We start from the raw sequence: 16,437 nt of genomic DNA, 5'->3' as shown, positions 1-16,437 counted from the left end.
GTAAAGTAAGTTTCAAGTGCATGCACAGGTATGACCGAGAGAGCCAGGGTATAATAATTTGAAGCGTTTGCACCAGCGCTAATGAAGGACGAGAGTTATAGCAAAGATATGAAATGGGGAGCGATAATAAATATGTGATATGGCAATAGTGACACCAAAATAAGCCACCTATTTATAAAACTGACATGGAAGAAATACTAAAGGTTATCTTCTGAAATTGTAGCCGATGTTAAAAAGATTATCGTTGTCGGCAGGATTTGAACCTGCACGGGGAGACCCCAATGGATTTCTAGTCCATCGCCTTAACCACTCGACCACAACAACTGACTGTAAGGCGTGTGCACATAATCTGTATGCAAGTTTTCAAGGTGTCCCACAGCAAATTCCTGATATTCTGCAATGCACTTTTTAAAAATAATGTATTTTTCAGCAGGCACATTCTCTCCTAAAAACAAAAATTGCATGCGTATATCTCTAGTTTGGAATACCATAGGCTTGCATGCATACTCTCATGGGTCACTCACGTTTTTTGGACCCTATTGCACTCTGTTTTCGTGCTGCTTTTAGTATATGGCCCATATTACAGAAGTCTACCATCTTTGAGTATTTGAGGCTCCTTTGTAAGTGCTTTATATTTTTTCCTTGAAGAGCTATATAATAAAGGGGTCCGGGAAAGATTGCATTTATGGAAGATAAAAGAAGGCCCACTTGTCTCACCTAATGCTGTAGAGAAACCTGATGTTTTACTCATGTTATCCTTAGTTCGTTTTTGTTAGACCTTGCATTCTTAAGGTGGTCCCAACCCCACCTTATTGCTTTTCACCTCCGCATTTTGCTGTATCTTTTTGTTGGCCTTAGGACTCTGATCACTTTATCGCTACTAATCAGTGCTGAAGTGCACGTGCTTCTTCCTTAATCATGTGTATAATTGGAGTATACCTGACTGACAGATTTAATTTACTTGAAAGCCCCTTGTAAAGTGGTATACCATATACCCAGGGACTGATTGTGCCGCCCAAAGAAATAGCATTTCAAACCTGTCTCAAGCCTGCTACTGCAGTGCCTGTGCTGCAGTGTACTGCCACTTCGACTTGGCATTTAAAACTACTTGCCAAGCCTTAAACTCCAATTGTATTACATATCAGTAACCCCTAAGGTAGGCCCTAGGTAGTCCTAGGGGCATCATGCTATGTAAGTAAAAGGTAAGACATGTACTGTGGTAGTTTGTATGTCCTAGTAGTATCAAACAGTCTATTACATTTTTCACTACTGTGAGGTCTGCCCCTCTCATTGGTTAGCATTGGGTATTCCCTTATACTTTTTGGGGGGTAATTCCATATCAGAGAGGAGAAGCTTTATTTATTTATTGATAAATCCTATCTACTGGTGAGGTTGGATTTAATCTTACTATTGTATAAATGCCATTTTTAGAGAGTGAGCCTTTCTCTGCACTTACTGCTCTATTTGCATGAAAACCTGTCTTCAATTGATGTCTGGATTGGGCTGCGAGACAGCTACATATGTGCATTCCCTGTAGACAGCCACAACACAGGTCACTCAACTGCAACTGCATTCATCTGCATTCTGATTGGCCTGGGGGAGAGCTCCGCTCCCCTTACCGCAAATATGTTCAAGAACGATAATTTATGTCAGTAAGTACAGTATACCTACATCTTATAATCATGTGTGTTTAAATAATTTGTCGTTAGATCGTTTAAATATTGAAAAGGATCTGTTTTTAATAGACATTTTACAAAAACAACTGGTACATTTGGGAATTCTGTAAAGGAAAAACCCAACTGCCGTGACATTGCCAACCACAATGCCGTGACTCGGATTCGAACCGAGGTTGCTGCGGCCACAACGCAGAGTACTAACCACTATACGATCACGGCGAGCTACTTGGGCTCAATAACGTACAGTGACATGAAGAAATTATAATTCGGAACACTCAGGGCTACTCCTGTGATAGGCTGAATGTGTTCATTGCTTCCTCATTCCTTATACAAAGGCTTTATCTCCTCAGTGGTTGATAGGCTGAAACCGTTTCCTGGCCGACTGCTTGTGAACTGGCAGGAGTCAAAGATCACACATACACTGGTGGGCCTGTGATGGGACACCAATGCAGAGAAACACACCTGGTGCAGATATTCTATTCTGTTTATTAGACCTGCATCTCCCCTGTACCTCCTCAAGCCATCTGTATGTGAAGCAAGAAAGAGTTAAGGAACGGTCCATCTACACTTTTATTGGGAGGATGCTGCCGTGAGTTCCTCCCAGCTAATCACACAAACAGCAGTAAAGCAAAATAACTACACAGTTAGGGGGGACTGCATGGTTAGGTTTTTGAGGAATTATTGAAACTGACCTCAGTGACCCATAAACAGAGCTGTGGCTAATGACTGCATGCCTAATTATGAATAAGCAAGCACCCTGGCTCGTAGGGGCCCCGCAACACACTTTTCTTTGCTCATTGAATTAAAGTATAAACTCCGGCCATGTGTGAGTGGTAAAGGCTTGTTAATTTTGTTGCTCTTCAAATTCACGTCTGACAACAAGACGAAGGAACATTGGAGCATCAGACGCTTTGGAAAGTAGCCACCAACCGCAGAGAAAGAGAGAAAGAGGGAAAAGACAGTATGAGGTGTGGAGAAAACAGCAGCAGGTACAAGGAGCTCAAATGAGATTAATGGCGCCTAAATAGAGCACGTAAAGGAACAGTTACAAATCTAAGAAAAGGGAAAGAAAAGACTAGGAAAAAATACAGAAAGAGCATGTAGATGAAATTCTCTTCCAGGAACAGCAGGTTAAGAGAAATTACACAGGGAGCAGTTAAGCTTGTAACACGGGGGAGAATAGAAAAGAAAATGCAGTTTTATGAAGTGTGTTTGCCTAATCCAGCTAGCACTTTAATCTTATTTCTCTATTTGCTTCTTTTATTGGTAAAGTAAGTTTCAAGTGCATGCACAGGTATGACCGAGAGAGCCAGGGTATAATAATGTGAAGCGTTTGCACCAGCGCTAATGAAGGACGAGAGTTATAGCAAAGATATGAAATGGGGAGCGATAATAAATATGTGATATGGCAATAGTGACACCAAAATAAGCCACCTATTTATAAAACTGACATGGAAGAAATACTAAAGGTTATCTTCTGAAATTGTAGCCGATGTTAAAAAGATTATCGTTGTCGGCAGGATTTGAACATGCACGGGGAGACCCCAATGGATTTCTAGTCCATCGCCTTAACCACTCGACCACAACAACTGACTGTAAGGCGTGTGCACATAATCTGTATGCAAGTTTTCAAGGTGTCCCACAGCACATTCCTGATATTCTGCAATGCACTTTTTAAAAATAATGTTTTTTTCAGCAGGCACTTTCTTTCCTAAAAACAAAAATTGCATGTGTATATCTCTAGTTTGGAATACCATAGCCTTGCATGCATACTCTCATGGGTCACTCAAGTATTTTGGACCCTATTGCTCTCTGTTTTCGTGCTGCTTTTAGTATATGGCCCATATTACAGAAGTCTACCATCTTTGAGTATTTGAGGCTCCTTTGTAAGTGCTTTATATTTTTTCCTTGAAGAGCTATATAATAAAGGGGTCCGGGAAAGATTTCATTTATGGAAGATAAAAGAAGGCCCACTTGTCTCACCAAATGCTGTAGAGAAACCTGATGTTTTACTCATGTTATCCTTAGTTCGTTTTTGTTAGACCTTGCATTCTTAAGGTGGTCCCAACCCCACCTTATTGATTTTCACCTCCGCATTTTGCAGTATCTTTTTGTTGGCCTTAGGACTCTGATCACTTTATTGCTACTATTCAGTGCTGAAGTGCACGTGCTTCTTCCCTAATCATGTGTATAATTGGAGTATACCTGACTGACAGATTTAATTTACTTGAAAGCCCCTTGTAAAGTGGTATACCATATACCCAGGGACTGATTGTGCCGCCCAAAGAAATAGCATTTCAAACCTGTCTCAAGCCTGCTACTGCAGTGCCTGTGCTGCAGTGTACTGCCACTTCGACTTGGCATTTAAAACTACTTGCCAAGCCTTAAACTCCAATTTTATTACATATCAGTAACCCCTAAGGTAGGCCCTAAGTAGTCCTAGGGGCATCATGCTATGTAAGTAAAAGGTAAGACATGTACTGTTGTAGTTTGTATGTCCTAGTAGTATCAAACAGTCTATTACATTTTTCACTACTGTGAGGTCTGCCCCTCTCATAGGTTAGCATTGGGTATTCCCTTATACTTTTTGGGGGGTAATTCCATATCAGAGAGGAGAAGCTTTATTTATTTATTGATAAATCCTATCTACTGGTGAGGTTGGATTTAATCTTACTATTGTATAAATGCCATTTTTAGAGAGTGAGCATTTCTCTGCACTTACTGCTACATTTGCATGAAAACCTGTCTTCAATTGACGTCTGGATTGGGCTGCGAGACAGCTACATATGTGCATTCCCTGTAGACAGCCACAACACAGGTCACTCAACTGCAACTGCATTCATCTGCATTCTGATTGGCCTGGGGGAGAGCTCCGCTCCCCTTACCGCAAATATGTTCAAGAACGATAATTTATGTCAGTAAGTACAGTATACCTACATCTTATAATCATGTGTGTTTAAATAATTTGTTGTTAGATCGTTTAAATATTGAAAAGGATCTGTTTTTAATAGACATTTTACAAAAACAACTGGTACACTTGGGAATTCTGTAAAGGAAAAACCAAACTGCCGTGACATTGCCAACCACAATGCCGTGACTCGGATTCGAACCGAGGTTGCTGCGGCCACAACGCAGAGTACTAACCACTATACGATCACGGCGAGCTACTTGGGCTCAATAACGTACAGTGACATGAAGAAATTATAATTTGGAACACTCAGGGCTACTCCTGTGATAGGCTGAATGTGTTCATTGCTTCCTCATTCCTTATACAAAGGCTTTATCTCCTCAGTGGTTGATAGGCTGAAACCGTTTCCTGGCCGCCTGATTGTGAACTGGCAGGAGTCAAAGATCACACATACACTGGTGGGCCTGTGATGGGACACCAATGCAGAGAAACACACCTGGCGCAGATATTCTATTCTGTTTATTAGACCTGCATCTCCCCTGTACCTCCTCAAGCCATCTGTATGTGAAGCAAGAAAGAGTTAAGGAACGGTCCATCTACACTTTTATTGGGAGGATGCTGCCGTGAGCTCCTCCCAGCTAATCACACAAACAGCAGTAAAGCAAGATAACTACACAGTTAGGGGGGACTGCATGGTTAGGTTTTTGAGGAATTATTGAAACTGACCTCAGTGACCCATAATCAGAGCTGTGGCTAATGACTGCATGCCTAATTATGATGAAGCAAGAACCATGGCTCGTAGGGGCCCCACAACACACTTTTCTAAGCTCATTGAATTAAAGTATAAACTCCTGCCATGTGTGAGTGGTAAAGGCTTGTTAATTTTGTTGCTTTTCAAATTCACGTCTGACAACAAGACGAAGGAACATTGGGGCATCAGACGCTTTGGAAAGTAGCCACCAACTGCAGAGAAAGAGAGAAAGAGGGAAAAGACAGTATGAGGTGTGGAGAAAACAGCAGCAGGTACAAGGAGCTCAAATGAGATTAATGGCGCATAAATAGAGCACGTAAAGGAACAGTTCAAATCTAAGAAGGGAAAGAAAAGACTAGGAAAAAACACAGAAAGAGCTTGTAGATGAAATTCTCTTCCAGGGACAGCAGGTTAAGAGAAATTACACAGGGAGCAGTTAAGCTTGTAACACGGGGGAGAATAGAAAAGAAAATGCAGTTTTATGAAGTGTGTTTGCCTAATCCAGCTAGCACTTTTATTTTATTTCTCTATTTGCTTCTTTTATTGGTAAAGTAAGTTTCACGTGCATGCACAGGTATGACCGAGAGAGCCAGGGTATGATAATTTGAAGCGTTTGCACCAGCGCTAATGAAGGACGAGAGTTATAGCAAAGATATGAAAGGGGGAGCGATAATAAATATGTGATATGGCAATAGTGACACCAAAATAAGCCACCTATTTATAAAACTGACATGGAAGAAATACTAAAGGTTAACTTCTGAAATTGTAGCCGATGTTAAAAAGATTCTCGTTGTCGGCAGGATTCGAACCTGCGCGGGTAGACCCCAATGTTTTTCTAGTCCATCGCCTTAACCACTCGGACACAACAACTGACTGCAAGGGGTGTGCACATAATCTGTATGCAAGTTTTCAAGGTGTCCCACAGCAAATTCCTGATATTCTGCAATGCACTTTTTAAAAATAATGTTTTTTTCAGGAGGCACATTCTCACCTAAAAACAAAAATTGCATGCGTATATCTCTAGTTTGGAATACCATAGGCTTGCATGCATACTCTCATGGGTCACTCAAGTTTTTTGGACCCTATTGCACTCTGTTTTCGTGCTGCTTTTAGTATATGGCCCATATTACAGAAGTCTACCATCTTTGAGTATTTGAGGCTCCTTTGTAAGTGCTTTATATTGTTTCCTTGAAGAGCTATATAATAAAGGGGTCCGGGAAAGATTGCATTTATGGAAGATAAAAGAAGGCCCACTTGTCTCACCAAATGCTGTAGAGAAACCTGATGTTTTACTCATGTTATCCTTAGTTCGTTTTTGTTAGACCTTGCATTCTTAAGGTGGTCCCAACCCCACCTTATTGCTTTTCACCTCCGCATTTTGCTGTATCTTTTTGTTGGCCTTAGGACTCTGATCACTTTATCGCTACTAATCAGTGCTGAAGTGCACGTGCTTCTTCCCTAATCATGTGTATAATTGGAGTATACCTGACTGACAGATTTAATTTACTTGAAAGCCCCTTGTAAAGTGGTATACCATATACCCAGGGACTGATTGTGCCGCCCAAAGAAATAGCATTTCAAACCTGTCTCAAGCCTGCCACTGCAGTGCCTGTGCTGCAGTGTACTGCCACTTCGACTTGGCATTTAAAACTACTTGCCAAGCCTTAAACTCCAATTTTATTACATATCAGTAACCCCTAAGGTAGGCACTAAGTAGTCCTAGGGGCATCATGCTATGTAAGTAAAAGGTAAGACATGTACTGTGGTAGTTTGTATGTCCTAGTAGTATCAAACAGTCTATTACATTTTTCACTACTGTGAGGTCTGCCCCTCTCATTGGTTAGCATTCGGTATTCCCTTATACTTTTTGGGGGGTAATTCCATATCAGAGAGGAGAAGCTTTATTTATTTATTGATAAATCCTATCTACTGGTGAGGTTGGATCTAATCTTACTATTGTATAAATGCCATTTTTAGAGAGTGAGCATTTCTCTGCACTTACTGCTCTATTTGCATGAAAACCTGTCTTCAATTGACGTCTGGATTGGGCTGCGAGACAGCTACATATGTGCATTCCCTGTAGACAGCCACAACACAGGTCACTCAACTGCAACTGCATTCATCTGCATTCTGATTGGCCTGGGGTAGAGCCCCGCTCCCCTTACCGCAAATATGTTCAAGAACGATAATTTATGTCAGTAAGTACAGTATACCTACATCTTATAATCATGTGTGTTTAAATAATTTGTCGTTAGATCGTTTAAATATTGAAAAGGATCTGTTTTTAATAGACATTTTACAAAAACAACTGGTACATTTGGGAATTCTGTAAAGGAAAAACCCAACTGTCGTGACATTGCCAACCACAATGCCGTGACTCGGATTAAAACCGAGGTTGCTGCGGCCACAACGCAGAGTACTAACCACTATACGATCACGGCGAGCTACTTGGGCTCAATAACGTACAGTGACATGAAGAAATTATAATTCGGAACACTCAGGGCTACTCCTGTGATAGGCTAAATGTGTTCATTGCTTCCTCATTCCTTATACAAAGGCTTTATCTCCTCAGTGGTTGATAGGCTGAAACCGTTTCCTGGCCGACTGCTTGTGAACTGGCAGGAGTCAAAGATCACACATACACTGGTGGGCCTGTGATGGGACACCAATGCAGAGAAACACACCTGGTGCAGATATTCTATTCTGTTTATTAGACCTGCATCTCCCCTGTACCTCCTCAAGCCATCTGTATGTGAAGCAAGAAAGAGTTAAGGAACGGTCCATCTACACTTTTATTGGGAGGATGCTGCCGTGAGCTCCTCCCAGCTAATCACACAAACAGCAGTAAAGCAAAATAACTACACAGTTAGGGGGGACTGCATGGTTAGGTTTTTGAGGAATTATTGAAACTGACCTCAGTGACCCATAATCAGAGCTGTGGCTAATGACTGCATGCCTAATTATGATGAAGCAAGCACCATGGCTCGTAGGGGCCCCGCAACACACTTTTCTTTGCTCATTGAATTAAAGTATAAACTCCGGCCATGTGTGAGTGGTAAAGGCTTGTTAATTTTGTTGCTCTTCAAATTCACGTCTGACAACAAGACGAAGGAACATTGGGGCATCAGACGCTTTGGAAAGTAGCCACCAACCACAGAGAAAGAGAGAAAGAGGGAAAAGACAGTATGAGGTGTGGAGAAAACAGCAGCAGGTACAAGGAGCTCAAATGAGATTAATGGCGCCTAAATAGAGCACGTAAAGGAACAGTTACAAATCTAAGAAAAGGGAAAGAAAAGACTAGGAAAAAATACAGAAAGAGCATGTAGATGAAATTCTCTTCCAGGAACAGCAGGTTAAGAGAAATTACACAGGGAGCAGTTAAGCTTGTAACACGGGGGAGAATAGAAAAGAAAATGCAGTTTTATGAAGTGTGTTTGCCTAATCCAGCTAGCACTTTTATTTTATTTCTCTATTTGCTTCTTTTATTGGTAAAGTAAGTTTCAAGTGCATGCACAGGTATGACCGAGAGAGCCAGGGTATAATAATTTGAAGCGTTTGCACCAGCGCTAATGAAGGACGAGAGTTATAGCAAAGATATGAAATGGGGAGCGATAATAAATATGTGATATGGCAATAGTGACACCAAAATAAGCCACCTATTTATAAAACTGACATGGAAGAAATACTAAAGGTTATCTTCTGAAATTGTAGCCGATGTTAAAAGGATTATCGTTGTCGGCAGGATTTGAACCTGCACGGGGAGACCCCAATGGATTTCTAGTCCATCGCCTTAACCACTCGGCCACAACAACTGACTGTAAGGCGTTTGCACATAATCTGTATGCAAGTTTTCAAGGTGTCCCACAGCAAATTCCTGATATTCTGCAATGCACTTTTTAAAAATAATGTATTTTTCAGCAGGCACATTCTCTCCTAAAAACAAAAATTGCATGCGTATATCTCTAGTTTGGAATACCATAGGCTTGCATGCATACTCTCATGGGTCACTCACGTTTTTTGGACCCTATTGCACTCTGTTTTCGTGCTGCTTTTAGTATATGGCCCAAATTACAGAAGTCTACCATCTTTGAGTATTTGAGGCTCCTTTGTAAGTGCTTTATATTTTTTCCTTGAAGAGCTATATAATAAAGGGGTCCGGGAAAGATTGCATTTATGGAAGATAAAAGAAGGCCCACTTGTCTCACCAAATGCTGTAGAGAAACCTGATGTTTTACTCATGTTATCCTTAGTTCGTTTTTGTTAGACCTTGCATTCTTAAGGTGGTCCCAACCCCACCTTATTGCTTTTCACCTCCGCATTTTGCTGTATCTTTTTGTTGGCCTTAGGACTCTGATCACTTTATCGCTACTAATCAGTGCTGAAGTGCACGTGCTTCTTCCTTAATCATGTGTATAATTGGAGTATACCCGACTGACAGATTTAATTTACTTGAAAGCCCCTTGTAAAGTGGTATACCATATACCCAGGGACTGATTGTGCCGCCCAAAGAAATAGCATTTCAAACCTGTCTCAAGCCTGCTACTGCAGTGCCTGTGCTGCAGTGTACTGCCACTTCGACTTGGCATTTAAAACTACTTGTCAAGCCTTAAATTCCAATTTTTTTACATATCAGTAACCCCTAAGGTAGGCCCTAAGTAGTCCTAGGGGCTTCATGCTATGTAAGTAAAAGGTAAGACATGTACTGTGGTAGTTTGTATGTCCTAGTAGTATCAAACAGTCTATTACATTTTTCACTACTGTGAGGTCTGCCCCTCTCATTGGTTAGCATTGGGTATTCCCTTATACTTTTTGGGGGGTAATTCCATATCAGAGAGGAGAAGCTTTATTTATTTATTGATAAATCCTATCTACTGGTGAGGTTGGATTTAATCTTACTATTGTATAAATGCCATTTTTAGAGAGTGAGCATTTCTCTGCACTTACTGCTCTATTTGCATGAAAACCTGTCTTCAATTGACGTCTGGATTGGGCTGCGAGACAGCTACATATGTGCATTCCCTGTAGACAGCGTCAACACAGGTCACTCAACTGCAACTGCATTCATCTGCATTCTGATTGGCCTGGGGGAGAGCTCCGCTCCCCTTACCGCAAATATGTTCAAGAACGATAATTTATGTCAGTAAGTACAGTATACCTACATCTTATAATCATGTGTGTTTAAATAATTTGTCGTTAGATCGTTTAAATATTGAAAAGGATCTGTTTTTAATAGACATTTTACAAAAACAACTGGTACATTTGGGAATTCTGTAAAGGAAAAACCCAACTGCCGTGACATTGCCAACCACAATGCCGTGACTCGGATTCGAACCGAGGTTGCTGCGGCCACAACGCAGAGTACTAACCACTATACGATCACGGCGAGCAACTTGGGCTCAATAACGTACAGTGACATGAAGAAATTATAATTCGGAACACTCAGGGCTACTCCTGTGATAGGCTGAATGTGTTCATTGCTTCCTCATTCCTTATACAAAGGCTTTATCTCCTCAGTGGTTGATAGGCTGAAACCGTTTCCTGGCCGCCTGCTTGTGAACTGGCAGGAGTCAAAGATCACACATACACTGGTGGGCCTGTGATGGTACACCAATGCAGATAAACACACCTGGCGTAGATATTCTATTCTGTTTATTAGACCTGCATCTCCCCTGTACCTCCTCAAGCCATCTGTATGTGAAGCAAGAAAGAGTTAAGGAACGGTCCATCTACACTTTTATTGGGAGGATGATGCCGTGAGCTCCTCCCAGCTAATCACACAAACAGCAGTAAAGCAAGATAACTACACAGTTAGGGGAGACTGCATGGTTAGGTTTTTGAGGAATTATTGAAACTGACCTCAGTGACCCATAATCAGAGCTGTGGCTAATGACAGCATGCCTAATTCTGATGAAGCAAGCACCATGGCTCGTAGGGGCCCCGCAACACACTTTTCTTAGCTCATTGAATTAAAGTATAAACTCCTGCCATGTGTGAGTGGTAAAGGCTTGTTAATTTTGTTGTTTTTCAAATTCACGTCTGAAAACAAGACGAAGGAACATTGGGGCATCAGACACTTTGGAAAGTAGCCACCAACCGCAGAGAAAGAGAGAAAGAGGGAAAAGACAGTATGAGGTGTGGAGAAAACAGCAGCAGGTACAAGGAGCTCAAATTAGATTAATGGCGCATAAATAGAGCACGTAAAGGAACAGTTCAAATCTAAGAAAAGGGAAAGAAAAGACTAGGAAAAAACACAGAAAGAGCTTGTAGATGAAATTCTCTTCCAGGGACAGCAGGTTCAGAGAAATTACACAGGGAGCAGTTAAGCTTGTAACACGGGGGAGAATAGAAAAGAAAATGCAGTTTTATGAAGTGTGTTTGCCTAATCCAGCTAGCACTTTTATTTTATTTCTCTATTTGCTTCTTTTATTGGTAAAGTAAGTTTCAAGTGCATGCACAGGTATGACCGAGAGAGCCAGGGTATAATAATTTGAAGCGTTTGCACCAGCGCTAATGAAGGACGAGAGTTATAGCAAAGATATGAAAGGGGGAGCGATAATAAATATGTGATATGGCAATAGTGACACCAAAATAAGCCACCTATTTATAAAACTGACATGGAAGAAATACTAAAGGTTAACTTCTGAAATTGTAGCCGATGTTAAAAAGATTCTCGTTGTCGGCAGGATTCGAACCTGCGCGGGGAGACCCCAATGGATTTCTAGTCCATCGCCTTAACCACTCGGCTACAACAACTGACTGTAAGGCGTGTGCACATAATCTGTATGCAAGTTTTCAAGGTGTCCCACAGCACATTCCTGATATTCTGCAATGCACTTTTTAAAAATAATGTTTTTTTCAGCAGGCACATTCTCTCCTAAAAACAAAAATGCATGTGTATATCTCTAGTTTGGAATACCATAGCCTTGCATGCATACTCTCATGGGTCACTCAAGTATTTTGGACCCTATTGCTCTCTGTTTTCGTGCTGCTTTTAGTATATGGCCCATATTACAGAAGTCTACCATCTTTGAGTATTTGAGGCTCCTTTGTAAGTGCTTTATAATTTTTTCCTTGAAGAGCTATATAATAAAGGGGTCCGGGAAAGATTTCATTTATGGAAGATAAAAGAAGGCCCACTTGTCTCACCAAATGCTGTAGAGAAACCTGATGTTTTACTCATGTTATCCTTAGTTCGTTTTTGTTAGACCTTGCATTCTTAAGGTGGTCCCAACCCCACCTTATTGCTTTTCACCTCCGCATTTTGCTGTATCTTTTTGTTGGCCTTAGGACTCTGATCACTTTATCGCTACTAATCAGTGCTGAAGTGCACGTGCTTCTTCCCTAATCATGTGTATAATTGGAGTATACCTGACTGACAGATTTAATTTACTTGAAAGCCCCTTTTAGAGTGGTATACCATATACCCAGGGACTGATTGTGCCGCCCAAAGAAATAGCATTTCAAACCTGTCTCAAGCCTGCTACTGCAGTGCCTGTGCTGCAGTGTACTGCCACTTCGACTTGGCATTTAAAACTACTTGCCAAGCCTTAAACTCCAATTTTATTACATATCAGTAACCCCTAAGGTAGGCCCTAGGTAGTCCTAGGGGCATCATGCTATGTAAGTAAAAGGTAAGACATGTACTGTAGTAGTTTGTATGTCCTAGTAGTATCAAACAGTCTATTACATTTTTCACTACTGTGAGGTCTGCCCCTCTCATAGGTTAGCATTGGGTATTCCCTTATACTTTTTGGGGGGTAATTCCATATCAGAGAGGATAAGCTTTATTTATTTATTAATAAATCCTATCTACTGGTGAGGTTGGATTTAATCTTACTATTGTATAAATGCCATTTTTAGAGAGTGAGCATTTCTCTGCACTTACTGCTCTATTTGCATGAAAACCTGTCTTCAATTGACGTCTGGATTGGGCTGCGAGACAGCTACATATGTGCATTCCCTGTAGACAGCCACAACACAGGTCACTCAACTGCAACTGCATTCATCTGCATTCTGATTGGCCTGGGGGAGAGCCCCGCTCCCCTTACCGCAAATATGTTCAAGAACGATAATTTATGTCAGTAAGTACAGTATACCTACATCTTATAATCATGTGTGTTTAAATAATTTGTCGTTAGATCGTTTAAATATTGAAAAGGATCGGTTTTTAATAGACATTTTACAAAAACAACTGGTACATTTGGGAATTCTGTAAAGGAAAAACCCAACTGCCGTGACATTGCCAACCACAATGCCGTGACTCGGATTAAAACCGAGGTTGCTGCGGCCACAACGCAGAGTACTAACCACTATACGATCACGGCGAGCTACTTGGGCTCAATAACGTACAGTGACATGAAGAAATTATAATTCGGAACACTCAGGGCTACTCCTGTGATAGGCTGAATGTGTTCATTGCTTCCTCATTCCTTATAAAAAGGCTTTATCTCCTCAGTGGTTGATAGGCTGAAACCGTTTCCTGGCCGACTGCTTGTGAACTGGCAGGAGTCAAAGATCACACATACACTGGTGGGCCTGTGATGGGACACCAATGCAGAGAAACACACCTGGTGCAGATATTCTATTCTGTTTATTAGACCTGCATATCCCCTGTACCTCCTCAAGCCATCTGTATGTGAAGCAAGAAAGAGTTAAGGAACGGTCCATCTACACTTTTATTGGGAGGATGCTGCCGTGAGTTCCTCCCAGCTAATCACACAAACAGCAGTAAAGCAAAATAACTACACAGTTAGGGGGGACTGCATGGTTAGGTTTTTGAGGAATTATTGAAACTGACCTCAGTGACCCATAATCAGAGCTGTGGCTAATGACTGCATGCCTAATTATGATGAAGCAAGCACCATAGCTCGTAGGGGCCCCACAACACACTTTTCTTAGCTCATTGAATTAAAGTATAAACTTCTGCCATGTGTGAGTGGTAAAGGCTTGTTAATTTTGTTGCTTTTCAAATTCACGTCTGACAACAAGACGAAGGAACATTGGGGCATCAGACGCTTTGGAAAGTAGCCACCAACCGCAGAGAAAGAGAGAAAGAGGGAAAAGACAGTATGAGGTGTGGAGAAAACAGCAGCAGGTACAAGGAGCTCAAATGAGATTAATGGCGCCTAAATAGAGCACGTAAAGGAACAGTTACAAATCTAAGAAAAGGGAAAGAAAAGACTAGGAAAAAACACAGAAAGAGCTTGTAGATGAAATTCTCTTCCAGGAACAGCAGGTTAAGAGAAATTACACAGGGAGCAGTTAAGCTTGTAACACGGGGGAGAATAGAAAAGAAAATGCAGTTTTATGAAGTGTGTTTGCCTAATCCAGCTAGCACTTTTATTTTATTTCTCTATTTGCTTCTTTTATTGGTAAAGTAAGTTTCAAGTGCATGCACAGGTATGACCGAGAGAGCCAGGGTATAATAATTTGAAGCGTTTGCACCAGCGCTAATGAAGGACGAGAGTTATAGCAAAGATATGAAAGGGGGAGCGATAATAAATATGTGATATGGCAATAGTGACACCAAAATAAGCCACCTATTTATAAAACTGACATGGAAGAAATACTAAAGGTTAACTTCTGAAATTGTAGCCGATGTTAAAAAGATTCTCGTTGTCGGCAGGATTCAAACCTGCGCAGGGAGACCCCAATGGATTTCTAGTCCATCGCCTTAACCACTCGGCCACAACAACTGACTGCAAGGTGTGTGCACATAATCTGTATGCAAGTTTTCAAGGTGTCCCACAGCAAATTCCTGATATTCTGCAATGCACTTTTTAAAAATAAGGTTTTTTTCAGCAGGCACATTCTCTCCTAAAAACAAAAATTGCATGCATATATCTCTAGTTTGGAATACCATAGGCTTGCATGCATACTCTCATGGGTCACTCAAGTTTTTTGGACCCTATTGCTCTCTGTTTTCGTGCTGCTTTTAGTATATGGCCCATATTACAGAAGTCTACCATCTTTGAGTATTTGAGGCTCCTTTGTAAGTGCTTTATATTTTTTCCTTGAAGAGCTATATAATAAAGGGGTCCGGGAAAGATTTCATTTATGGAAGATAAAAGAAGGCCCACTTGTCTCACCAAATGCTGTAGAGAAACCTGATGTTTTACTCATGTTATCCTTAGTTCGTTTTTGTTAGACCTTGCATTCTTAAGGTGGTCCCAACCCCACCTTATTGATTTTCACCTCCGCATTTTGCTGTATCTTTTTGTTGGCCTTAGGACTCTGATCACTTTATCACTACTAATCAGTGCTGAAGTGCACGTGCTTCTTCCCTAATCATGTGTATAATTGGAGTATACCTGACTGACAGATTTAATTTACTTGAAAGCCCCTTTTAGAGTGGTATACCATATACCCAGGGACTGATTGTGCCGCCCAAAGAAATAGCATTTCAAACCTGTCTCAAGCCTGCTACTGCAGTGCCTGTGCTGCAGTGTACTGCCACTTCGACTTGGCATTTAAAACTACTTGCCAAGCCTTAAACTCCAATTTTATTACTTATCAGTAACCCCTAAGGTAGGCCCTAGGTAGTCCTAGGGGCATCATGCTATGTAAGTAAAAGGTAAGACATGTACTGTGGTAGTTTGTATGTCCTAGTAGTATCAAACAGTCTATTACATTTTTCACTACTGTGAGGTCTGCCCCTCTCATAGGTTAGCATTGGGTATTCCCTTATACTTTTTGGGGGGTAATTCCATATCAGAGAGGAGAAGCTTTATTTATTTATTAATAAATCCTATCTACTGGTGAGGTTGGATTTAATCTTACTATTGTATGAATGCCATTTTTAGAGAGTGAGCATTTCTCTGCACTTACTGCTCTATTTGCATGAAAACCTGTCTTCAATTGACGTCTGGATTGAGCTGCGAGACAGCTACATATGTGCATTCCCTATAGACAGCCACAACACAGGTCACTCAACTGCAACTGCATTCATCTGCATTCTGATTGGCCTGGGGGAGAGCCCCGCTCCCCTTACCGCAAATATGTTCAAGAACGATAATTTATGTCAGTAAGTACAGTATACCTACATCTTATAATCATGTGTGTTTAAATAATTTGTCGTTAGATCGTTTAAATATTGAAAAGGA

The 16,437-nt window shown here is 41.1% G+C and overlaps 6 non-coding genes across 6 annotated transcripts; all 6 read right to left on the bottom strand.

Moving 5' to 3' along the window:
* Window positions 1-242: 242 nt before the first annotated feature.
* Window positions 243-324, bottom strand: TRNAS-AGA (transfer RNA serine (anticodon AGA)). Its single transcript has one exon. It is a non-coding gene; the product is annotated as a tRNA-Ser (tRNA).
* Window positions 325-1,823: 1,499 nt separating this feature from the next.
* TRNAH-GUG (transfer RNA histidin (anticodon GUG)) lies at window positions 1,824-1,895 on the bottom strand. Its single transcript has one exon. It is a non-coding gene; the product is annotated as a tRNA-His (tRNA).
* A 2,870-nt stretch (window positions 1,896-4,765) lies between these two features.
* TRNAH-GUG (transfer RNA histidin (anticodon GUG)) lies at window positions 4,766-4,837 on the bottom strand. Its single transcript has one exon. It is a non-coding gene; the product is annotated as a tRNA-His (tRNA).
* A 4,228-nt stretch (window positions 4,838-9,065) lies between these two features.
* Window positions 9,066-9,147, bottom strand: TRNAS-AGA (transfer RNA serine (anticodon AGA)). Its single transcript has one exon. It is a non-coding gene; the product is annotated as a tRNA-Ser (tRNA).
* A 1,499-nt stretch (window positions 9,148-10,646) lies between these two features.
* On the bottom strand, window positions 10,647-10,718 carry TRNAH-GUG (transfer RNA histidin (anticodon GUG)). The gene has a single exon. It is a non-coding gene; the product is annotated as a tRNA-His (tRNA).
* Window positions 10,719-12,006: 1,288 nt separating this feature from the next.
* TRNAS-AGA (transfer RNA serine (anticodon AGA)) lies at window positions 12,007-12,088 on the bottom strand. The gene has a single exon. It is a non-coding gene; the product is annotated as a tRNA-Ser (tRNA).
* Between the last annotated feature and the right edge of the window lie 4,349 nt (window positions 12,089-16,437).

This window comes from Lissotriton vulgaris, unplaced genomic scaffold (genome assembly GCF_964263255.1).
Source record: "Lissotriton vulgaris unplaced genomic scaffold, aLisVul1.2 SCAFFOLD_301, whole genome shotgun sequence".
Classification (NCBI taxonomy): domain Eukaryota; kingdom Metazoa; phylum Chordata; class Amphibia; order Caudata; family Salamandridae; genus Lissotriton; species Lissotriton vulgaris.
This window is presented reverse-complemented; position numbering and strand designations above follow the sequence as displayed.